Below are 25511 nucleotides of genomic sequence, written 5' to 3'. Positions count from 1 at the left end.
CCACAGAATGGGAAAGAATTATATAGCCAGCAACCCCTCAGACAAAGAACTTATATGCAAACATATACAGATTTGAAGAACATCAAGCCCCCCAAATTCAAAGACCCTCTCCAAAAATGGGCATCTGAGATGAACACAGAGTTCTCAGATAAAAAGATATACAAATGGCAAATAAATACATGAAAAATGTTCACCATCACCAGTCATTCGAGAAATGCAAATTAAAACAGCATTGAGATTTCTTCTCACTCCCAAAGAATAGCTGCCATCAAGAAAACAACTGATAACAAATGTTGATGAGGCTGCAGTGGAAAAGGAACACTGCTCCACCCTTGGTGGGAGCGTAGGCTGGTGCAGCCACTGTGGAAATCAGTGTGGAGAATTCTCAGAAGACGAGGTTTGGAAGTTCCATTCAATCCAGCTATTCCCCTCCTGGGTATTTTCCCAGAAAACCTGAAAAGGTCATGTCACAGTGATATATGTAGCACCTATGTTCATAGCAGCACAATTTGTGCTAGTTAAATCTTGGAAACAACCAAAATGCCCATCAACCACAGAGTGAATGAAAAAGATGTGGTATTTTTATACAATGAAATATTTCTCAGCTATAAAACACTATGATCTTAAAGGCCTTTATAGGTAAATGGAGACAACTTGAGACTATCCTCATAAATTAAATAAATAAGAATCATATTTATAAATATCACATTGTGTCTCTAGTGCAAAAAGTAATGAGAACTATGGGAGTAATAAAACCCAAAATGTGTAATTGCTATTGTAAAAATGAGAGGAAAAGAAAGTGCTTTAAAGAATATAACTGCATGTATGTTTAAGTGCATAGGACTGATAACCACATTACTAAGTTTTTGTTGGATCATTGAGCAGAGCTGTTTGCAGTCTCACTGTTTGAATGTCCACTTTGTATGCTTCACTTTGGTAACTTGAACAACTATTTCTAAAATGATAGCATGTAATTTATCAACTAGTTATTTCTTAATGTTTACTTTTTTGAAATTCTATATTATGAATACCTCTTTTCTGTTTTGCTTTTTTTTTTCTCTTTAAATAAAATTTTAAAAAACTATAAGGTAGTTGAGTGTGTTTGGAGTTGGTTTCATGCTTGGAGTGTGTTTCTTTGTTTTTATTTTTGTTGCTGTTGTTTCTTCTAATCTGTTCTACTGGTCCTCAGGTCTGGTTTTGCTTTGTTTTGTTTCACTAGTACTATCCTGTTTTTATCACAGTAGCTTTGTAGTATAATATCAAGTCAGGGATTCTCATGCCCATTCCTTTGCCTTTGTTGCCCAGAATTTCTTAGGCTATTCTAGGTGTCCCTTGGTTCCAAATGAATTTAGAATAAACACATGTGAAGATATTCTAAATTTATTTTTCCACCAAACTTCTTTTAAGAAGAAGCATGGTGACACATGCCTGGAATCCCCGTACTTGGGAGGCTGAGGCACAAGGATCACTATACATTTGAGGCCAGCCTGGGCTACGCAGCAAGACTGTGTTTCAAAGAATAAAAGAAAAAGGATAAAGAGGAGGAATAAGAAGAGGAGAAGAGGAAGGAGGAGGAGAAAGAGGAAGAGGAAGAGGAGGAGAAGGAAGAGGAGAAGAAGAAGAGGAGGAGGAACAGGAGGAGGAGGAAGAGAATTTATAGGAAAAGGCCCTGCTTTTGAACATATATCCTTAAATTTAAAGATTATAGGTTACCAAGAGTGTATGTCAGGAATGCAGATAGATGTACAGATTGGCAATCTATTAATCTACTACTCTACAACAGCAGAGTAAACTAGCGAAGTCAGCTCAATAGATGCAGAAAAATGAACTGGAGAAAACGTAACGCTCATTCACACTGAAATATCTAAAAAATCAGAAAAGAGACAATCTTGAGGGATTGCATACAGGGCATCTTTTTAAATACAAAGGAAACATAATCATGACACATTGAAAGAAAAACCCAAGTAATGAGGAAGACCAGCGTCCCAGTGTAAGAAAATAACAGACCACGAAGATCAGAAAGGACATAGTGCTGTCAGCAGATAAAGGTGGCTGAAGTGAGCAGTGAGAAACCTCAAGGGATTCTACAATATGGTGTTTGAGTTAATAGGTGAAGCTTGTGACTTTACCTACATAACAACACCTACGTAAACACCAGCCACATCTGACACACTACCAAACACTATTTCTGAGGTTAACTTTTTAAAAATTAAGATTTAAATTATTACTGAGCTGTTGAACACCTAGAATTAAATCTAACAAAAGGCACGTGAGGCTGCTGCACAGAGAATTAGTGAACTTGAGATGAGTTAAAGACTCAAATACAGGGAGACATGCAACGTTCATAGGCCAGAAGACTAATTTTGCAATTAAGGTGATTCTCAGATTTATTTATAGATTCACAGAAATCTTGATTTTTTTTTAATTTTTGGGGTAAAATTAATTTTAAATTTATGTGGAATTATAATAGGTCTAAAAGAGCCATGATGTCTTTGGAAAAATAAAAATAACATTTTGATATACTAAAAATGAATATCAAGAAAAAATAAAACAGTATGGTGTTGGTGCAAGCAGACTAATTGAGGAAAAGAGAAACCAAGATCTATTTCATTCTCTCTGTCTTTCTCTCTCTCTTGCACACACACACACACACACACACACACACACACACACACACTTGCCTTATAACAAGCGAGAACACATGAAGCCTTCAGGCAGAGGCTACCCCTCTCAATGCATGATCTTTGTCAACTGGGCATAAGTAACCTCCTTGATTAATCCTGGTCTCTCTCAGGCCACAGATAAGCAAATTCTGGGTGACTATAGACCTAAAAGGATAATGTAAAAGAATGAATTCTCCAAAAGAGAAAGATGTGGGGTTGCCCAGGGAAACCAGGGTCCCTCACTGCAAGAGACAGTAGACACATCGGGTTTCCTCCCCTTACACTTCATTGTGAAATTTTAAAACATTGAGCAAAGGGGAAATAATTTTCTAATAAATTTCCTTGTAACCTAAACCAGATTTCTGCCATTAATGTACAGCATTTGCTATATTTATACTCACACAGGTTCCTTTACCTGTCTTTTTATGCATTTTCCAGTAAACTGAAAGCAGCAAAGTGTATCTTTCTAATTATTTGTGAAAATACTTGTCCCTACACATTATTAGCTGGATTTCAGTGTTCATTTATAGTTTCATGTAAAGTTTATGTGCAGTGAGATGTGCAAGTCATAATCATATATTTGCTGAATTTTGACAAATTGTTGCTTCTGGAGAACCATTAATTAGACCCAATAGGATACGGAGATACTTAAATTCATTACCAGTGCCGTGGTTTATATTAAGTCACAGATAATTGCACACAGACATCAGGCAAAGCCAGCAGGGAAAGCTACAATCAATATGTGAGAAAAATATGTCTAAAACTCAATAATTTAAAGAGCCAACAGGGCTCATATTTTTTCATCTGTTTCTTCATTAAGATAATAAATGTAATGACTTTTAATATAACTGGAATTCCATATGGAAAAGATAAGGTAATTAATTTGATTTATCTATCAATTAGTCAATGTGTTTAATCTGCACAATAGTATTAAAACTTAGGTTAATGAGACTTGCTTTAAGGCTCTAAAGAATGTCAACAGTTTTGACAACACTTAATTCCATAAATCATGGTTTTAATATTGGCTCAATAAAAACAATGGCTGTGTATAAACCATGTGTACCATATCCCAGAAGACTGGCCAAAGCTCCCGGAAGACACTGTTGCTCAAAATCTCAGTTCATTGTGTTGTATAGCGCAGGTTACTCTCTGCATTGCTCATAGCATTGGTACCGTAGGTTTACATCAAAGGCTTACGTGTTGAAGTCTTGGGCATTGGTGCGTAAAGGCACTGAGTACTGGAACATTCAGGGAGGGGACTTAGGGAGAGGAAGTTAGGTCAAGAAGAACATGGGAGGAAGTTAGGTTGTTGGGAGAAGGCTCTGAAGAAGACTTGGGGTCCTGCCTCCTGCTCTTTTTTTTTTCCTGCCCCCATGGCCTCTCCCATCATCTACTCCCATCACTGTGTATCACACTGCAACAGGCCCAAAACAACGGCAAATGACCCTGTACTCCAACTCTAAAAATCTGACCAAAAACAAAACCTTCCTTATTAGGAAGTGATTGTCTAGCACACTTTTCAACAGTAATAGAAAACTGCCAAACACAGATCCGTCTTTAAGTTTGAAAGTAACGCTAATTAAAATAGCATCATAAAGCCAGTGTGCTCATGCATGCCTGTAATCCCACTACTCTGGTAAACTGATGCACAAGCATGACAAGTTCAAGCCCAGCCTGGGCAACATAGCAACTAAGTGTTACTCTGATCAAAAAGCAAAAGAAATTAATTATCTCAGTGCAAAGGCCATTGATTCAATCAAAAAAATGAAGTGCCATAAGAATTCTGAAGAATTAATTATCAGTAAATATTCATTTCCATAGTTATTTATCTAACTTAAATGCAACCCCGATGGGGAGCTTTGTTCCATGACTGGAAGCAAATAAGCAATTCATATTTTTCGTGTGTGCTTGCTGACAGATATCAAGACACATGGGACTCTTTTTTAAAAAAAAAAATTAATTTTATCTCAATTTTTTGACAAAGTCAAGAGAACAAAGATATCGTTTACTTCTTGAGTAAATGTTGTTCTTGGCTTTGACTCTAAGAGTTTGTTGTAAATAAGCTAACTTATTCCAAGTGTTATGGTTGATACATTGTGTCAGCTTGTGACCTCTAGAAGCTTAATTAAGTGACTCAGCAGCTCTTCATCCTGGAGTGTGGAGGACAACTCATCACCTCTTTAGCACATTGTCTACTGTGCTCATTTGCGGTCAGAAGTTTAAGGAAATGACTCAGCAGGGGTCTAGGGTCCTTACCTTTGTAAAGATCCTCAGTTTGTTCAGGAGGAGGGTACAGAGATGATGTGAATGCTACACTCACCTGAGGGGCGTGCTTACAATATAAAGGAGAAGAGGCTTGCTGCGTCTTTTGCTCTTGCTACTTTTGCTGTCTTTTGCTGCCTTGAAGTGTTGCCCCACTGCCACGCTGCCCTGCCTTGGTGCCTCATTATTGACTGAAACCTCCACAAACTGTGAGCTAAATAAGCCTTTCCTTCCTTAATTTTGGGAGTCAGCTGTTTTGACCCAGCAGCGAGAGAAAAGGGAACAAGGCACCAACTTACTCTTTAAGAAATTTTTTCAGTATGTATTTAAAACAAACAAACCAGCTAGGCCTGGTGGTGCACACCTGTAATGCCAGCACTCTGTAGAATCTAAGGCAGGAGGATTGCCATGAGTTCAAAGCCATCTTATGCTTTACAGTCAGTTCAAGACCAACCTGAACTTTATCCTAAGACCTTGATTCAAAACACAATCAATCAATCAATCAACAAAGTTTCCACATTTCTTCTTGTAAAGGGAGAAGATTGTTGATGTTTGACCCATTTAGTACCTTTGTCTTTTCTGTATATATCTAGCATGAATTCACCCAGTTACAATTGGATCAATTGGGCTGCCATCCACCCATGTGGACTCCAGCTGTGTTTGTAGCTGTTTTGCATATGTGTTTTTAACTCATGTTACTACTTAGTCTTAGAAAATACAGCTCTTTTCAGCTCTGTCATGTCACTGCTGCCATCGCATGGTGCTCCTGTGGTAGAGAGTACTAAGCACTGGATTACCACTAGCAGGTAATTGTCTGGAATGCTAGGCTGTTTTTCGCTCTATGTTTTAGATGTATGAGATGCTGGCTAATATCATAGTAAGAAGAGCAGTATCTGCTTATTAGGATAAATGATGCTGGATATGTTCAACAGAGAGCTTTCCCATCCCAAAGCTGAGATCTTTCCACTTTCCCACAGTTTTCTACCCAGCACCTGGATATACACCAACTTGGAGAGGAAAACTTCAGGAGTCTTGCTCAGAGGGGATCAATGTCTAGCTTTTCATATGTCCATCAGCAACTGTGAATAAGCAAACTGCCTCAAATTGTGAACACTATGGTTTCCAGAGACTAAAACTTTAGCATCATTAATCATGACTGGGATTTGGAGAGAAGTGTTGGCAAGTTTCTGAAGTCTTTAAATTTCATCCTGGGAGAATTAAGACTGTCTTCCCATCAGCCCGAAACATGAGATAATCAGCGAATGATGAGGAAAGTTAAGAAATGTCAAGAGTTGAAGATGTAGAGAAGAAACTGAGAACTTCTTGCTGAGGATGGAGATGGCAGAGGGTCCGTGAAAAAGAAAACGGCCCATACTAATCAGATCAGCAAGATTCCCCCAGCCAGGGAGCTGCACTCGCGTCTACCAGTGGTTTAAAGTTCCAGTTTACTGTCCTGATTTCACATTCCCTCATTTCCCCTGCACATTCTCTTCACAGCATGTAAGATTATTATTTTTGACATTTCACTTTCTGATGAAAAGGCCAACGTATTCCTAAAAATCCCTGTCCCTGCCCCTATGAATGCTCCAGCTGTGTGCATACTGAGCTGTCCCTCAGGGCCTCCTTCCTAGCCTTGGCCACCTTCCTCTGGGTGTCCCTTCCCCTGCCCAAGTCATCTTTCTCACCCCATCCTCCAACATTCCTCTGCTCACAGTGTGAGAACCACTGGTGGCATCAACCCTACGATGTTTAATCATGGTTGTCAGTTTGACTAGATGAAGAGCCATCAGACAGATTGGCAAAGCAGAATTTGGGTGTATTTGTGGAGGAAGATCCTAAAATGATAGGCATGTAGGCCAGCAAACCAAGACGCAAAGACCTGCCCGGATCATGGGTCGTACTGCCCTGTAGGCCTGAAGCCCCCTGGGGTGAAAAAGGGAAGAAGGTCGAAGTCAGCCTTCACTTGAAGTACCATTCTGCTTGAGCAGTGCATTTCCTGCTGCTGCCACTGACTGTGGACACCAGATTCCAGCCTCTTCAGCCTGTCTGCGTGGACCTACAGTAGGCCTCCATTCTCAGGGTCTCAGGCTGGCCCGCTCTCCCTGATCTGCGCTGTTCTGAGGCTCCCAGCTGCTTAGCATGAGCAGCTCCTGGATCGTGTTTCCCTCCAGATGCAGACACTGCAGACCACTCTGCCTCTTGCCCTGCAATCCCATCTAATAAATCACCTTTCACAGTTATATATGTATATCTTATATTGCTTCTGTTCTTCAAGAGAACCCTCCTGGAGCCCCTTTGGGCCTCCTGATTCTGATCTTTTGATGCTTCAGTGTCACCTCAAGGCCCTGAAACAGTCTAACCTTGGTCTCCTTGATTTTGCATCTTGTGAAATATGTGAACTCACCTTTAGGAAAAGCAGGCTTTGCAACCTGGTTAGGGCAAGAGGACACCAGCGTGCTGGTGTGGCAGGGTGCTACAGGTGGTGAAGCAGGCTGCATGGTCTCGGATAATGGTCTTCAGGCTGATGCCCCAGCATGCAGCCGTGGGCAGGGAGGCAGGCAGAAGACTGTGCATCCTGGTTGTTTCAATAGTGAAAACCTGATGGAAATAATAGAGACATTCAACTGAAGGTGAGAGGGAGTGCTGTGAAATCTTCTAATGGAAGGAAGCAACTGGAAAACATAAAGCCTGTCTTGTAGGAGCATTGTGGTATATAGAACCCTACGTTAGAGTCCAACAATAACGGCTTGGAGCTGAGTCATGTCTTCTAATATAAAAATCCATTGTATTTTATTAAACTATAGCTGATTACAATAACTGTTTTCAAAAAGTTTTGCAAGCACTATTTTCATAACGCATTCAATAAAGCTTGCTTAAACTACCTTTCCCTGGAAACGATCTTTCTCTGAATTATTTATTGAGAAGATAAACACATAAAATTTATGAATTTCATTTTTACAACTTTTTAGGTGCTGCACTTTTCATTCCTAATGGGAGAAGAATTGTTCAACTTTCAGGTATGATTCTCACTTAACCTTCCCTCTGTTATCAAATAGAAAAAATTAAAAATCCTAACATCAGCAGGCACTGGTTATGAAATTTCGATGGAATTACGATGCTCTGGGGCTTTCTTTTTTCAAGGTACTATGGTTTGAAACATTACAAGTGCCTTTCACCTTCAACAGTTTCCTCTCAGTTCAAACCGCAGACGCTCATGTGTAGCTGTGCTCAGCCTGACCTGTCTTCCCATGCCACCTTTAGCTTACCCTTGATCTCATGAGTTCAATGTGTTCTCACAGACGCTTTTTCTTTTTCTATGCAGGAACAGATTGGAATCCATCATTTTAAATATGATTAATCAAGGAGGGAGTTCAGCACGAACCATTGCTCGTCTCCATTTTCCTGTTAACAGGGTTTAACATTTAGTTTCAACAGCGTTAAATGCAGAGACAGAGGTACTTACACACCCACTTGATCTCAAATTAAAAGGACATCTTTGCTAAATTGAAGCCCCATTCAAATAAAAAAGAGAGAGAAGAATGTTTTTGTGGGTTGAAACACAAAACTCTGCATTTAATGTATTAAGGAATAGATTGCATCAGTCTCGGGACATTAATATTATAAAGATTTTACACAGTGTTGGCTGATTTAATGTGAGATAGAGTAAATTATCTTAGAAGGAGACAGAAGTTGTTATTAATGGCAGTTTAATGCTTTTTAGTTTTCTCTTAGAAAATCATGTTTACACTAAAAATTTCCTTGTTTCCTAGGTTCATGAAGTTGGTACAGAGTCTTGGGAATATTTTAATGAATAAGTTTTAGGTAGAGTAATGTGGTGTGACTTCCTTGTTTAAAGCTCATGGTATTTGGGGATGATAGAGCCGGACCAGTAAGTAGAGAGCAGGTGAGCTGAACGTAGGTAAATTGCTGTCAGTTCTGATATGTTTCTTAAGCTAAGTGTGTTAACTGTTTTTATACCCAGGATACACCTAATTGGAGCAGCCATATACGTGGGGCCCACGATGCCCACACTACCTTTAGCAGTTGTTTTTTTTTTTTTTTTTTTTTTTTGCTGAACCAAGACTTTCACTGAGGAATCCCTAAGATCAGAGAGTGAAGCAATTGGTTCTTATGATTTGAAGTCACTGAGTTGTGTGGCAGTGAGAGTCTAACTAGCCTAATATGAAAACTAAAAGTTAAACAGCATTTCCGAAGATAAAGTATCTGCACATTCTCTAACTGCCATGGTGCACACCCCTAAAATCTACTGTCTGCTGTAACCATGGGGCTGGACACCAGTACCTGGATCTCTTGCAGGTAAGTGCTGTCCTATGACTGGGTTCCCCGTGGCATGTGACAGGGTGACGGGAGTAAGTACATGTCATCAGCCTTGAAGGGAACATCCCATTCCAGGCCCTTCGCCTATTGCTCCTGACAGATGACTGGCATTAAAGCCCTGCAGCCTTGGGAAGCAAGAGTTAGAGCAGCTGCACCAGCCTTCAACTGCTAATCAATAAACAGACTCCTTAGTCTGGCCTTGCCTTCGATTCCCTTCTTGTAACAATTGTTTAGAATGTCATGACACAATGGAAGTGTTCTTCAAAACAGACCACCAGTCCCTGTGGGTTGTGTTTGAAATTACGCAGAAAGGAAATGATCTCAATGCATTTGCTGTGCAATCTGAAGACTTCCTCCTGTGCCTCTTGCAGGCCACTGAAGCCCCGCCACTGCAGTTCTTTCAACAGCATGTTGAGTGTGGTTGCCGAAGTGGGTTCCCATGAATAGGAACCACTTCCCAAAGTATTTCAGGTGAGAAGTAAATCCATATCCAAGTCCCAGCTCTCCCAGTTTCTCTTCCAGCTGTCTGGTTTTGTAATTTCCAGGACCTTCTTGGAGTCATTTTTCCTTCTTCGTTCTTGTGTGGTCAATTCTTGGTGATCTCCTGAGTGTCAGAGGCCGTTTCTTCTTCTCCTGTGCTAGCTGATACAACCCACACTTCCTCACTGCACTGCCACAGCCATCACAGGTTAGGGGTTTGTAGGGTTATCTATACTGACCCTTGCCTGTTGGACCAGAAGCTTTGGAAAGGCTGTGATTGTCTTGATACTCCCTGCAGCCCAAATTCCACTTGTAGAAGACCCTTTGAAAACAAAGGTCATAGACAAAGTCCATGGACTTGAGGGCTCATCCTTTTGTTCTCTGGGAAGTCATGGGCACCAGCAGACCTGGGAAGGTAGAGACCAACCTGTAGGAGCTCTGCTTTGCCAGTTTCTCCCTTGCCCCAGGAGGAGCAGATTCAATGCAGTTTGTGTGCATGTGGTGGGGGCAGATTCTACATTTTGTTTCCAAGCAGCTCTGCCTTTTGGAGGATTTTCATAACCACAAGGATCAGAGGCAAAATGAGGGATGGTTTCCAAGTTCACACTTCCTGATGATCTAAGGACTCCAAGAGCTTGCTGTTGCTTTATTCTCTTTTATATTTTCTCTTTAAAAAGCCATTAATTGCATGTCATGGTTTATGTCAGTGGCCCCAGGCCTCATGCATTTGCAGTATACATTTGTGATTGGTTCATTGTCTAGTGCTTGGATTGATGTTGTCAGTGCTACCCCTACATGGGGTGGAGACAGCATACATGGTAATGGTAGGAAGAAGGTGAGTCTCTCTCTTTCTCTCTCTCTCTCTCTCTCTCTCAGGTTTTGGCTTGCTGTTTGCAGCAGCCATGAACTGCGGCCCCACCATCCCAGCCTGACTTGGAGCCAACTGAGCATGGACTGAAACCTCCAAAAACTGTAAGAAATAAACCTTCCCTTTCCCAATTTTGGGCATCAGGTATTTTGTCTCAGCGATGAGTAAAAAGTAACTAAGACATTGCATATATTAATAAGATTCAGTATAGTATTTTCATATATGTATACAATGCAAATTGTTTATACACAACCACTTTTCTTCCACCCCTGACCACTTAACACCCCTCGTACCCTTCCCAGTGTCTAGAATGGACGTTCTATGCTCTATGTTTTATTTTTTGTTTCCACATCAGAAGCAGAGTAAGTGATGCTTTTTAATCCATGTTTGGCTTATTTTTCGTAACACGATGTCCTCCTCTTACCTTCATTTTGCCACAAATCATTTTCTCAATACTCTTTTTCTTCTTTGCTCTCATGAGAAGTTTTGTATAAATGAAAGCTGTGACAACAGGAAATGAAGGAGAACAGAATCATTTGTGGAATTTTAATTTTCATTACCTTAGGTACTAGGAACACTCGAATGGAGTACAAAGGTGCATGCATTCAGAAGTGGGAATCTTGTGTGGGTGAGTAAGTCATGGGCGTGATACTCTGGTAGATTGATCGATTGGTGAGCTCTTAGAAGATGGGGCCTGGTGGGGAAAAGCTGTTCACCAGGAGTAGAAGGACATATTTTTGTCCCTAGCCCATTCCTCTCTCTGGTTCTTCCTTGTTCTCACAGCTTCCTGGCTTCTGGGAGTTGAGCAGCTTTTCTCCACCATGCAGCTCTGCCTCGAAGCCAGCCGGCTCTGGACTGAAACTGCTGGAGTCAAAAGAGACTTTTTGCCTTTTCAGGCATGTATGTCAAGTATTATGTTACAGCAACACCAACGCATAGGTGCTAATATACATCCTAGAACAGATTAATAACATGGAGAAAGCATGAGACTTGGCTGGAAATCTCTGCCTTTGGATGGCTGTGAACAGGGACATATGATGAGGTTTGATAAAGAATGGTCCCTGAAGGACCTCACATAGAGGTTGAGTCAGGAAAGGACATCACAGATGGAGATCACCTCAGCAAGCAGACCCTGATCCCTCAGCCACACTGGCTGTCTTTTCTTGGTGTACGGTGAATTCCTTCTCAACAGGAGCCAGTGTGATGCAAGTTCATGGCACATGAACCTGTGCTAACATTCTCCTGGGTTAGGTAAGGTCCCAAGACATCGATACACTCACTAAGAAAGTAGACTCTAGCAGGCTGACCATCTGGTAGAGGTGTGGGGCATTAGGTTTGAACCAAACCACTACTAACTTAAACCAAGACTCCCTCCTTCCAGTAAATATTCCCACTGACCTGAGGCAGCCAGAATGCTGACCTTTAGCAGAGGACTCTCCTTTCAAAACTCCAGTCATCAGCTCCAACTTCTGCTTCACCCATTCCCATAGCTCACTTAGGCAAAGATTTATGTTCTTTCTCTTCTGCGTCTATGTCACTACTTGAATTCCTGCACCCCTAGCTTTAAAACATTTATAAGCCACTGAGCAGGTAAATTGAAAAAGGAAAGAGAATTTCTCCAAATTGTGTGTGAGGATGTATGAATTTTCAAGACGGTGTCTGAAAAATTTCTTCTCTGAATGTCAGCTTTGTTAGTTAAATCTTTTTTGGTTTCATGCTATCTGAAGTGAAAAAAAATACATTGGAAATATTTCGTATCACACACACCACCTTTTTCCAGTGACAAGGGTACACTTCTGAAGCCACCTGCCAGCTCTGTTCTTGAGCCCATGCATATTCCTTAGAAAAACTAAATTTCCTCATTTTGAATCTTCAGATCATCCTAGTTTTCTAGTTCCCCCTTGTCAAGGAGGTTTTCACAACCAAATTTCACCAAAGAGCCATCTCCACGTCTTGATTCTATTTCTGTGTTTTTTCTCTACCATTGACAAAATGCAGTCTAGTCTGCTCCTCCTTCCAGTGGGATCCTTCAAATCGAGGGCACCCATGATTCATGCATCATTAAACCCTGGGGACACTGTCGCTGCTGCGACCTCATTTATTCTGCCCTTTCTCACGCCACTGTTTAGGTGCTGAGATGCCATCTATCCGGGCTCCCCTCTGCCGCCCCTAATTTTACATCGGACTCCCTTGGTACATGTTGGGTTTCCAAAGACTGATGATGGCCTCTTTTCTTCTGTCCCTGCACACTGTGAGTCTCATTCTGGCAACTCTGATTTCCATTAGCACAAGAGTGGTTTTGCATCTCAAATGTCTGCTGTTGTGCAGACCAATATCCCACCTGCAGACTCTGTTCACTTGTCTCTGCCTGTCTCTGTTCAAACTGCTAACACTTACCTTGTCCTTCCCTTGCAATGCTGATGCCTCCTCTCCTCACCTCCATCAAGAACCTTGGTCCTCCTTTGCACTGACAATTTCCCATTGACCCAAAGAAGTGGCTGAGACACACTGCATCCTCTTGTGCTCTGACCTATTGCCCAACTTCATCAGGAGACTGTCATGCAGATGGGATAGAAAGGCCTCTCTTGGTTGCTCAGTGAACAGCCTGCAGTTACATGGTGCTGGTGTCGTTCAGCATTGTGTCTGGATTATCTCATGCATTTCTACATTTCCCCATTACACTGATAGTAGACCCTATGACCATCGTGTTCCCCAACTCGGAATCCAGTCCCTGGCTTGTTTTATGTCCCATCACTGAATTACTATTGCAATCTCTGTGGTCACAATGATGCTTATGAAGTCTTCACTACTATCCCTTGACCCCATAGATAAGCAACTCCCCCACTCTCAATTCTTCCAAATCTGGTTTATTCTCCCCACACAAGCAGGACTTGCCTTCATTTATCCAAAGGCCTCATGCTGCCTGGCACAAGCACTCTTGTTTGAGAACCCAAGAACCCTTCACCCTTGGTGCAGATCTCAGGTTGACAATCTCTTCAGAAGAAAAAGGTCACTGATGCATCCCTGTCACACTAGGCAGTCTGGCCTGCTTAAGTTCCTCGGTGCCCTGAGCACTCAGTATGTTTTTGAGCTGCACACTGAATATGGGTTTCATTGCTTGAACTCCAGAAATGTCGGTATGTCTTTTCCCCTGGCCTATCCCCAGCATCCAACACAGTCCTTGGCAGGTACAGGTGAGAACATGTCATTAGAAAAAATAGTATTGATAACTAATGCATGATAAGTTGAAATGATAACATATTAGATACAAAGGACTGAATAGATCGTGCTATTAAAATTAATTTCATATGCTTCTTTCTAGCTACTCAAGAAAATTTTACTTGTTCTAGAAAATTTAAAATTGTATCTTCAGAGTCATTGAATAGAGTTCATTGTAAATTGATTCGCTGTATAGATTTATTTTAGAAATACATCTCACTGAATGTTTTACAGGATTTACTATGCTATTTATTCTTTCCATGTTGGAACTGAGAGATCTTTCGTGGAAAAGGCATACCAGTCTCTGTGATGTCTCTTGGGGTTGTCTGAGATCTCAGGACACATGGGGATGTGTCTGTTTCCCAAGGACACATTGCCTTCCCCAGGGAAAGCACTACCCAAAGATTCTAAGTTTAAAGCTTTGTATCTGCCTTTCTGAGACTCTGTGAACGAAAAAATTTTCATCAAAATGTAGAGAACAAAATAATGCCAGTAGCTAAATAATGCATCTAATCATTTTAACTTAATATATTTTTGAGAATAATTCATTCCAATGGTGATTCAAATGTTTACATGCCAAAATAAGTATCCAAGAGTTTCTGTTAAGACACTTGAAATCAAGAGGAGGTATATTGTTCTTTAAAAGGGAAAAAGGTTTTTAATCTTCTTTACTTTAAAATGAAAAAAGAATAAAAATGATGATACTGAATCTCAAAACAGAATAATAGATTAACAATGGTTAATATATTGCATACTGTTACCTTCAAAGCAGTTGCTCAGATTACAAGATATAGGCATGGGAAAATGATCAAGCAACGAAGGCACAAACCATTCTTTCTGATGAACTAACAGAGGTTATCTACCATATATACATGGTAAATAAATATCCATATATTACATATATATGGTAGTTAATTACACACACACACACACATACATATATATATATATATATATATATATATAATCTTTTCCCTTACTTTTTATTTTTGTTTTCTGTTTTTGAGACAGAGTGCCACTACACAGTTCAGGCTGGCCTTGAGCTTACTTTGTAGCCCAAATTGGTCTCAAATTTACAGTGACCCTCCTGCCTCAGCCTCCCGCGTGCTGGGATTACAAGCGTACACCAGCAGGCCGGGCTCTTCCTTTCCTTCTGGTCTCCTTTCCCTATCCAGGTTGTTCCTTCCTTTTGAACAATTTCTCCTCCTTTCACTTTCACAATAGCTATTGTATATTTTGGATCAGTATTTACTCTTTCAGTTTTTTAACAAAGAGAAAATACAATGTTTACATACGCAAGCCTGTTTTATTTTACTTACGAATATGTTCTCAAATTGTATCCATTTACCTAGAAAAGCCTTGAGCTTTAGGGTAAGGAAGGAAAAAAAAAAAAGAAGGGAAAAGATTATAGGTATATATGTATACATATATGTGTGTATATGAAAATACATACTAGACAGATATACTTCTAATCTCTGTTGATCAAAAAGAGCAGTTGGTGTTTTCATTATTTGATTGTTTGATCTTGTAATCTGAACTGCTTTGAAGATAACAATATGCAATATATTAACTAGTGTTAATTTCCTATTATTGTTTTGAAATTCTGCATCCTTTTTATTGTTTTTTGTTATTGCTTTTAAAATAAAAAACTAAAGAAGCCTTGAGTTTATCCTTCTTTGTAGCTAAGTAGTATTCCATAGTATAAAAATACCACATCTTTTTCATCCATTCTGCGGTTGATGGGCACTTGGGTTGTCTCCAAAATTTAACCATTACAAACTATGCTTCTGTAAACATGGGTGCACATGTATCGCTGTGGCATGGATAGGGCCCCTGGGGCTCATGGAGTCAGAGGTTTCAGGCTGTGCTCAGCTAGCTTAAAGGCAGAAATGACATGAAGGACGAAAGCTGCTCCACTCACAGTATGCAAAAAGCAAGATGAGACTGAGAGGAAGGGGCTGACAATCAGATTAAAGTCCTCAAGGTCACACTCTGTGACCCACGCCCTCCAGCTGTGCCCCACTGCCCCGTTCACCCCTCAGCTCACCAGCGGGCCGCACCCCCGACTGTGGTGCTGCCCTCTCAGCGCCATCCCTTCTTCCAGAGGGTCCCTGGCAGGTTGACTAGCAAGACGAACCGGAGGGTGTTTCCTTGCACATCTCTGCTTTGCATCTTTCAGCTCGTGCTCAGCCTCCTTCCTGGCTAAGTTCCGGCCCTTCCTCCCTTCAGGCTGTGTTTTATAACAGCCCTGAGTAGCGCTTTCTGGTTTAGAAGATTCTGGTGCTGAGTTCACCATGGTCACAGGCTCCCTGCCCTCAGCGGGCCTGTCTTCTTTCTCATCTTAACAGGCAAACAGGCCATTGCCAGTGTGCTCAATACCTCCAAAACCTTAAACGTTTCCCTGGTCTAAATCACTGACCACTGAGGAGGGAACGTTTCTCAAGTTCAGATGTGGTTTTACACACGCTTCCCACAGATGAAACATTTTAGAACCATCCCCTAGGTGTCTGCATGCTGGATCATCTTGCAAAGCAACAAATTTCTATTACAGATTTCTCGACTGAGTTCAGAAATATCAGCAAATCTAGCAAGGGTTACAGAAAAGGCCAGCAAACTCATTCTCTGGATCGCTCCCAGCCAAAATCTGATGCCTTTTGGGGTGTCTGTAGAACTGAATTTTTGAGCTGGTTCTGGTGATTGCAGGAGACCAAGGCTCTGTGAGGCCTTTGCTTCTTCACGGCTGGGCCCAGCACAACCTGGGATTTCTGTGCTGAGCTGGGCTGAGCTTGGTGCTGTGCTGGGCGTGGCTGGGCTTGGTGATAACTGAGCCAGGGGCTGTGGAATTACACTAAGAAACCCTTGAGAAGCTAAACTCTTGGTGACATAGTTGTGTTTCCTTAAAAAAGGTAACTGCAATCAAAATTATTGAATTTTTACTTTATACCCCTAGATTATGGATCTATGTGATGTAGTTACTAATTCAAAATGTGGAATAAAGTATTTCTTGTTAAGTGAATAATATGTGTGAACTTTGAATGTTGTCTATGAGTTGATTTTTCTATTACAATATGGAAATTGATTAATGAAAATATCAATTCTCTACTGCTGTGATTTGAATATCCATCCAAATACCCTGGGTTGAAAACCTGATCACCAGGGAAGCACTGTTGTGAGGTAAGGAGCCAAAGAGAAATGCTTAGATCCTGGGGAAACTGGCTGTGTCCTGCTGGGAGACTCACCAGTGGCCACACCCTGGAGCTGAGAGTCCTCAGCCCCTGAAACTGTGAGGTGGTAAATGTCCATTCATTAATAAACACTTTGTCTGTGGAATCTGAACCAAGCTGATTAAGGATTTCCAGGCAAGGAGCTTTCTGGTAGCAGAAAGTGAACAAGAGAGAGTCTCAGTTCATGAAAGAGACCCCTGTGGGTGAGATTTTAAAATAGTTGTGCTACCACTATAACCCACAAACCCCACTTCTGGTCAAGATCAGCCACATTGAAAAGATTTATGAAAAAGCTGTGTGCTGAGTTCTTATGGAGGATGCAGTGAGGGAAAAAAGCAATCCCACGAGGGTCAGCCTCTAATCAGTGATGGACATATGTGGGCTATTTGAGTAGTGGCGTGAGATGACATTTTTATGCACAGAAAGATTCTGATGTGAATAGAGGAGAGAGGCGATGGCATTAGAAAACAAGAAAAATAGAGTGAACTACAAAAGGTCTTTAAATACTGGAAATTCCAATCAAAGATCTGCATTAGAGCTATTTATTATTTAGCCAAGAATGTAAACATGTGTGTGAGAGTGTTTAATTGAAAAGTTAAATAAAAATGACTTCAGGCCAGTGAAGTTATTTTATGGCATCACTGTGTTTCCTAGGGTTTCATTAGTTTGCTGGGGTTGTCCTACCAATGGGGAGGCTGAAAACAGAAGAAATCCATGCTTACAGTTCTGAAGATTGAAATCGAAAATCAAGGGAGGGGAAGCTCATGCTCTGCCCAGCCTCCCTGCCCAGTAAACTTTAAGGGGACCCTCCTTTGACTGGCTTCCCTAAGCTGCGGCTCCCTGTCCCCAGCATGCCCTAGCTTGTGTTGCATCTCTTAGTAATATCCACCTCTGGCACTGTGCACTGCTTTCCAGATCAGAGACCACCCTCCTGCAGCTGGACCCAGCCTTAACTGGTCCCACCTGCACTGGCCTTGTTTATAAATGAGCTGGCATTCTAAGGTGCTAGGGCTTCAACACAACATAATTCAATTAAAAAAAAAAAAAATCCTCGAGTCCATTAAAATAGTAATGGAAACCCATTATTTCTATTTAATTCAAGAGAATATTGTTACCAATACAAAGAGTTCCCTTCAAGGTACTAAGCTACCTCACTGCCTACATAAAAGAATAACATAATTAGTACCAACTTCATCATGAGAAAATTTTACTTATACTCTAGAGTCTACATGTGCTTTCATTTGCTTGCTGGTAAGGTGAATTTTTACTTGGGGCCAGAGAAATCTAGTAGAAGAATGGAGAAGGAGGTGTTGCAGAAATACAATTAAATATAATTAAAAATAAAATCAGCTGAATCCCCCCCAAAAAAACCTCTTCACAAAAGTAGAAAACAAGCCAAAACAATTTTATTTATGAGTAAGCACTGATTCAGAATGTGACGTATATCACATATAATTGGCTAAACTGATTACAAAGAGAGAAAGAATCTCACATTTCTGTGCAGGCCAGCAGATGCAACACATTCTGTACATGTTCTCAAGATAAACGGTAATTAGTCCTCGAGTAAGAGGACTTGACAGCACCATTTGTCACGTGCGGTATGTTCTAAATACACCCAATAATTGGGGTGGCCATCTGTGCTAGATAATTAGCTTTCCCCACAGGGAAAATAAACTTCTATCCTCTTGCTGATAAAAGGTAGTTTCAGAGCAAGACACCCAACCACGTTAAGCTTCAGTCCTCCCAAAAGAACTGGGACATGGACACACGATCATTCATGATTATGTTTCAAAATGATGGACCCAGGGCCCTTCAGAAAGACATTCCTGGGCTACAAAGCCATCAAGAAGTTTATTTAACCTTTAAAAAGAGTTACAAACCTGTCAAAGAGATAAAACACACATATAAAGTTTTGTTAAGTAAATTCTCGAAGAAAAAGATGAGGCAATTCTTCCCCTTATTTTCCACAGGAGAATTATGGCTCTTTCTTTCCCTTGGCCTTTCCAGTGGTGTTTTCCAGGAGGACACTTAGTCATCCCTCACAACACCATTTGATGTGAAGTCTCGGAACAGTTGTTTTGTGATTTTATTTCTCTTCGGAATTTGATTTTGCATACTATTTTTTAGCAGACTCGCTGTCCTCTAGAGATACATTCTTTTTCTTAGAAAGAATAAAATATGTATGAATTGATGGCAAATCTGTGGGTTCACAAATGTGAGTTTCCAGATTTGTCATTTTCCAAAGCATTGGCCCCAGGAGCCTGTTGAAAAGGAGCCTCAGGTGTCTCAGTGTCCTGGGTGGGTTTTGTAGACTCCGGAAAAGGACTAAAAGATTTCCATCAAGTAAGTTGTTTGCTCTGAGCTTGAGTTCAGAAATCGCCTTCATTCATTAATGACTTGATATCAGGACAGTGTCCACAAATCATCTCATCTTTGTGGAATAGAATAGCTATCCGGTAAATAGCTCGTCATCATCAATATGGTTAAACCACTTTACCAGTGCACTCGGGAATTCTGCATGCACTCTTCCATTTTACCTCTTGTTTTGAAATTTTGACTTCATGCATTTTTATTTTAAGGAGATTAAGACAAAAGCGTACAGAACAAAGCAGATCAGAACAGAACAATGTAAGCAACAAAGTACTTCACCACAAGACAACCGGATATTAACAGTAGCTACCATAATGTGTCTTTCATTGAAATAATTGAGCATACCTTCACATACTATAATATCCAGCTTAACAAAATAGTACAAAACCACTCAAGAGAATTAAAGTATTAGAGGGCATGCAGATCCAAATAACAGAAAATGAACAATGACTACTATATTATTTCCTTTTCCATAAAAAATTTGTTTATACTGTCACACATACTACAATCCAATAAGATACAACATGACAAAACCAATGGAAACAAGAACAACAGCATGGTAGGACTTCAAAACAAGATGATATTAAATCACCAATAACTGTCGTTATGTCTCGTTTTCTTCAAAATAGCTGTTCATACCATCACACATAATAAAATCAAACAAAACAATTAAAACCATTCCAACTAATGAATGAAAACATTTTGAGGCTTCAAAGCAATGTAATGGGGAATCATGATTACCATAAACTCTTATGTATTCTTGCCATTTCTTATACTAGGGAGACTATATACCTGTGAGTTTGATTTATTTCGTTTATGAGTATGGTCTCAAGTTGCATCCATTTACTTACAAATATACCAATGTGATCATTATTTATAGCTCAGAAGTACTCCATTGTATAAAAATACCACAACTTTTTTATCCATTCCTCAGTTGATGGACACTTAGATTGTTTCCAAGATCTGTCTATTACAAATTGTGCTGCTATAAATATGGGTGCACGTATATCACAGTGGTATGACGTCTTCAATTCTTCTGGGAAAAAGCCCAGAAGTAGAATAGCTGGAACAAATGGGACTTCCAATCCCATTTGTGAGGAATCTCCAGACTGATGTGCACAGTGATTGCACCAGTCTACACTCCCACCAATAATGCAGGAGAGTTCCTTTTTCCCCACAGCCTTTCCAACATTTGTTGTTGGTAGTTTTCTTGATCTGGCCATTCTTTCTGGAGTGAGATGGAATATCAGTGTGGTTTTAATTTGTATTTCTCTAGTGACTAATGATGATAGACATTTTTTCATGTATTTACTTTCCATTTGTATTTCTTCATCTGAGAACTGCATATTCATCTTAGATGCCCATTTTTGGATTGGGTCCTTGAATTTTAGGGGTCTGACTTTTTAAAAATTCTGTGTATGTTCTAGACAGAAGTCCTTTGTCTGACAGTTCACTAAGATTCTTTCCCAGTTTGTGGGTTTTCTTTTCACCATGCTGGAGATTTCTTTCAATATGCAGAAACTTTTTAATAAGACATGATCCCAGTTATTGATTCAGGGAAGTATTTCCCATGAGGTTTGATCCCTGTTCTTTACCTATCCCCATGTCTTCAAGATTTTTACCTAAAAAGTCTTCCAACAGATTTAGTGTTTCTGTTTTAATATTTAGATCTTTGACCCATTTAGATTTTAATTTAGTACATGGTGATAGGCATGGGCCTAGTTTTAGTTTTCGGCATATAGAGAGCCAGTTTTTCCAGCACCATTTATTAAAGAGACTGTCATTCTCCCAGTGAACATGTTTGCCCCTTTATCAAAGATAAGGTGGTTGTGTGTGTTTGTAGTTGTGGTTATATCTTCTAATCTATTCCATTGATCTTCAGATCTGTTTTTGTTCCAGTACCATGTTGATTTTTTTTTTGTCTTTTTTGATTTTATCCATACCAGGGATCGAACTCACGACTGCCTGCTTGTAAGGCAGGCGCTTATGCCACTGAGCTAAATCCCCAGCCCCACCATGTTGATTTTATTGCAGTAGGTTTGTAGTATAACTTCAAGTCAGGGATTGTGATGCCTCCTGCCTTGCCTTTGCTGCTTAGAAATGCCTTTGCTCTTCTGTGTCTCTTCTGGTTCCAGATGAATTTTAAGATTTCTCTAGATCTATGAGGTATGTTGATGGTATTTTCATTGGGAATGTATTGAATTTGTATAACAGTTTTAGGAGAATGGCCACTTTCACAATATTTATTCTTCCTATCCATGAGCAAGGGATGTGTTTCAATTTTCTGACATCATTTTCAATTTCTTTTTCAGGGTATCATAATTTTCCCCGAAGATCAATGGATTAGATTAGAAGATATAACCACAATTACAAACACACTCAACCACCTTATCTTTTACTTCTTTCATCAGATTAATTCCTAAGTATTTCACTTTTTTGGATGCTAGTGTGAAGGATGTCACTTCTCTTACTTGTCTCTCAGTGATTTTGTTGTCAGTGTATAGGAATGCTATTGATTTTTGAGTATAGATTGTGTATCCAGCTACATTACTGAATTTATTTATTATATCTAGGAGTCTTTCAATGGAGTTTTGGGGTCTTCTATGTAGAGTATAATGTCATCTGCAAATAATACCTACAAACAAATGAAAATACAAGTACAACTTACCGGAATCTGTGCAATGAAAGCCGTCCTCAGAGGAAAATTCATTGCACTAAGTTCCTACATCAGGAAAACAGAATGAAAACAAACAAACAACCTGATGCTACACCTCAAACATCTAGAAAATGAAGAGCAAGTCAAGCCCAAAGCCAAAAGAAGGGAGGAAATTATAAAAATCAGAACAGAAATTAACGCTATAGAGACTAAAAAACAATCCAAAGAATCAAAGAATCAAAAGAGGTGGTTCTTTGAAAGAGTAAATAAAATCGATAAGCCCCTAGCCAACCTCATTTTAAAAAGGAAAGAAAAAGCTCAAATTCATGCAATAAGGAATGAAACAGGTGAAACAACCACAGACCCTGTAGAAATACAGAAGACCATCAGCACCTATTTCAAACACCTCTACTCTCACAGGCTTGAAAACACAGAAGAAATGGACAGATTCCTAGAAACATATGAATTACCAAAGCTGGGTCAAGAAGATGCACAACTGCTAAATAACCCAATTGCTATTAATGAAATTGAAAATATAATTAAGTCCTTACCTACAAAAAAGAGCCCAGGCCCAGAAGAATTAACTGTAGAATCCTACAAGAAATACAAAAAAGGCTTACAAATACAAAAAATACAAAAAATGCCACACTCCTCAAACTCTTCAGTGAAACTGAAAGGGAAGCAATCCTTCCTAAGTCATTCCTGGAAGCGAATATTACTCTAGTACCAAAATCTGAGAAAGACCCAACTAAAAAAGAGAACTATAGGCCAGTCTCCCTAATGAACACAGATGCAAAAATCCTCAGTAAAGTATTGACAAACAGGATGCAGCAAATCATCAAGAAGATTATACACCATGACCAAGTGGGATTCATCCCAGGCATGCAGGGATGGTTCCACATACGTAAATCAATAAATGTAATCCACCATATCAATAAAGCTGAAAGTAAGAATCACGTGATCATTTCTATAGATGCAGAAAAAGCTTTTGATAAGGTCTAACATCATTCATGATAAGAAAATTGGAATAGATGATGTTTACCTCAATATGATAAAGGCCATCTATGACAAACCAACATCCAGCATCATATTAACTGGCCAAAATTGAAGACCTTTACCTTAAAATTAGGCACAAGACAAGGATGTGCATTATCATCACTCCTAATCAATATAGTACTGGAAATACTAGCCAGAGCAATTAGATAAGAGAGAGAAATAAAAGGAGTAAAGTTAGGAAAAGAGGAAGTTGAATGCATGCTTCAGATAGAAACCTTTCAACCACTTTCTTCATGTGATTTGAACTACAAGGCAAAATAGAGCTATTAGTATTTGCTAACTTTCCCTTAGGCCCTGTCAGAAACTGGCAAGAACTTACTTTCCTGAGGACATTTACCAAGCCAGAGTCAAAAGGGGACCAAATTAAATCTTCAAATGTGAGAATCTCCTCTTTAAGTAAACCTCTGATTTATCCACCGAACTGACAGCAATTGTTTTGTGTAATGTGCATCTTGAGTTTAAAAATTCTTTTTAAGTTAGCTACTAAACAGAAATCTCATTACTTTGAATAACATTTATTTATGTAAAACAAATACCACAAAACTTATTTTTATTTATTTAAAGCAAAAAGGTAGAAATGATACAGAATTTTTAAAAAGTAACATTAGGAAATCATCACTAAGTTGATATATTACATATAGTCTTAGAAGTAGTTATTCAAGTTACAAAATCAAAGCATAAAAAATGTCACTCAGCGATACAAAAGGATGTTCTTGAGGCTTTCATAGTAAATGGAGGCTAGTTGAGACTATACTCATAAGTGAAATAAATCAGACTCACATTTGTAAATATCATATTGTCTCTCTAGTGTAAAAAATAATAATAAAAAACTGAAAGAGTATAAAGATCCAAAATGTAATATATATTATGATAATGAAAGGGAAAGAAAGTGCTCTAAAGCAAAGAACAACTTGTAGGTAGACACATGGAACTATATATATAAGACTGTAAGATAGATAACCATGCTACTAATTCTCTATTAGTTCATCAAACAGAATAGCTTTGCTGTCATTGTTTGAATGTCTGTTCATAAAACTTATTTTAATAATTTATTTTTGTGACTCCTGGTACATACATGAGAATTTGCTTAAATGTTTTAAATTCTCTTTTTTAGTTGCATGCGCTTTAACAAAAACAGGTGATGAAGAAACTTCAGAGGTTAAGCCTAGGGTTAATCCTGCTTTCCTATTCTATGGGGCGCAGGGTTTTAATTAAATTAGAGTTCAGTAGGAGCCTCTGATAGGTAGCATAATGTAAATTGAATTGTTATACTTAGGAATATCTCTTTTTTTTTGAGATTTTTCTTTGTTCAATCCAATATATTGTCATTATTTCCCCTTGGAGATCATGACCTGTGCAGTTAAAAGTATCTGCTACCGCAGTCCACGTTTCAGTAGCGGTTTTCTGTGCAGGAGAGCTGGATTAAAGAGCAGCACACAGAATCACAGCACCATTTCTGGTCCAGGGAAGACAGTAATCATCTCCACTACATCCTCTTTCTTGAGTCAATTTCCCAAAATTCAATGTTTAATAAAAGTGGATAAAGCATGTTCCAATTATGAACATAACTAAAAGCATAGCACATGTGTCTCATCAGCTGAATGAGGATGTAAAATGAACCAAACATCTAGTGCATGGTGGTGAATTCAGGCCTTTATCAGCTGCGGTAGTGTGGTGTTACTAAATCTGACATTGGAAATGTCACTGATGGCCCCTCATAATACTATTAAAAAATGATGTATGAAATAGAAAAAAAAGCATTTATTAGATAAATAGAAGCTGGTGGTTCATGAAATTAATAACATAAACATCACCAATTCCAAAACTGCAAAAAAAACTCCATTATTCATTTGGTTGTGGTCTGTAAGTACATACAGAGGACACCAGTGAGACGAAATGAGTCCAAATAAAGGCCTCAAAACCTGTTGAGCAAATCGGGATTCTGCCCATGTCATTTGATTTACGGGCCTTATTCCACAGCATTACAAACACCATTAATGTTTATTAAGCTAGTCAATACTTCTTTAAAAGGACAATTAATATCAGATGCCCATTAGAGAGGCTTCACTGCTGTTTAGCTTATGCACCAAGGGGCCTTGCTCTCTAACATAAAGATTGTTAAATGGGGAGAGGGGTTCCTAGCAACTTTTTCTTGGTAAGATTTTGAAAGCCTCTCTCTCCTGCAGCACAAACCTGTTATTTCAATCTTGTCTCCTAACTGAGCACAGCATCACAGTGATCTGTTTACTCTTAATTCTCTTCGTGTCTCTCACTTCTATTTTGGTAGTAGTTTTCAGAATTTAATACATATCTTATTTCATAGAGAAGCAAAACATTTCACATAGTTTTTAGAAGCACTCAAGACTCTTACATTT

This window comes from Cavia porcellus, unplaced genomic scaffold (genome assembly GCF_034190915.1).
Source record: "Cavia porcellus strain 051 isolate PalLab524CR breed Dunkin Hartley unplaced genomic scaffold, mCavPor4.1 scaffold_11, whole genome shotgun sequence".
Lineage (NCBI taxonomy): Eukaryota > Metazoa > Chordata > Mammalia > Rodentia > Caviidae > Cavia > Cavia porcellus.
Note: the sequence above shows the minus strand (reverse complement) of the source record.